This window comes from Capricornis sumatraensis, chromosome 22 (genome assembly GCF_032405125.1).
Source record: "Capricornis sumatraensis isolate serow.1 chromosome 22, serow.2, whole genome shotgun sequence".
Taxonomy (NCBI): Eukaryota; Metazoa; Chordata; class Mammalia; order Artiodactyla; family Bovidae; genus Capricornis; species Capricornis sumatraensis.
In genome coordinates, this window is record NC_091090.1 from 35,253,169 (window position 1) to 35,254,029 (window position 861).

Here is an 861-nt window from a genome sequence, read left to right on the forward strand (position 1 = left end):
TCTGCATTGCAAGCAGATGCTTTACCGTCTGAGCCACCAGGGAAACCAATAATGTCACCTGTGGGCTCTTCACATATGGCCTTCATTGTGCTTGTGTGTGTTAGTTGCTCAGTCGTGTCCGCCTCTTTGTGATCCCACAGACTGTGGCCCGCCAGACTTCTCTGTCTATGGGAGTCTCCAGGCAAGAATAGTGGGGTGGATTACCATTCCCTTTGCCAGAGGAACTTTCCAACTCAGGGATCGAACCCCGGTCTTCTGCATCGCAGGCAGGTTCTTAATCGTTTGAGCCACACGGAAGTTCTAAAAATTTTGGCAGTGGTGGGATTCGAACCCACGCCCCCGCAGAGACTGGAGCCTTAATCCAGCGCCTTAGACCGCTCCGCCACACTACCACTTCTGAATGAGTTTCCCGTGACATACAGCTGACTTGGAGGGAAAACAGGCAAATGATGGAAAACAGTCAGAAATTCAAACCAGTATTTCTGCAAATCTGATGTCTGAGCAAGAGACACTGCATCTGCGCTCAACCACAGGTACACTTCCATTTTTAAACACTCTGGATCAAGAAGACAGTTTCACCTTCTTTTAATTAGGTGTGATACCCAGATCCTCTGACAGAACCGCAATGATCCTTGCTTTGGAGGATTCATACTCCTGGGTTATCCCCTGTTCGTGAGTGTGTGCTGATCTGGTGACTTGCTTCTGACAAATAGAACATGTCAAAAGCTATGATGTGTCATTTTTGAGATTAGTTTCCAAAGGGTTGTGGCTTCTATCTTGGGCTCCCACTTGCACTCTCTCACTTGCACATTTCCTCGGAGGAAAGTCAGTTGCCAAGTAATGAGCTGCCACACGACAAGA

At 48.1% G+C, this 861-nt stretch overlaps 1 non-coding gene across 1 annotated transcript; it reads right to left on the bottom strand.

Moving 5' to 3' along the window:
• Positions 1-310: 310 nt before the first annotated feature.
• TRNAL-AAG (transfer RNA leucine (anticodon AAG)) lies at positions 311-392 on the bottom strand. Its single transcript has one exon. It is a non-coding gene; the product is annotated as a tRNA-Leu (tRNA).
• Positions 393-861: the final 469 nt, after the last annotated feature.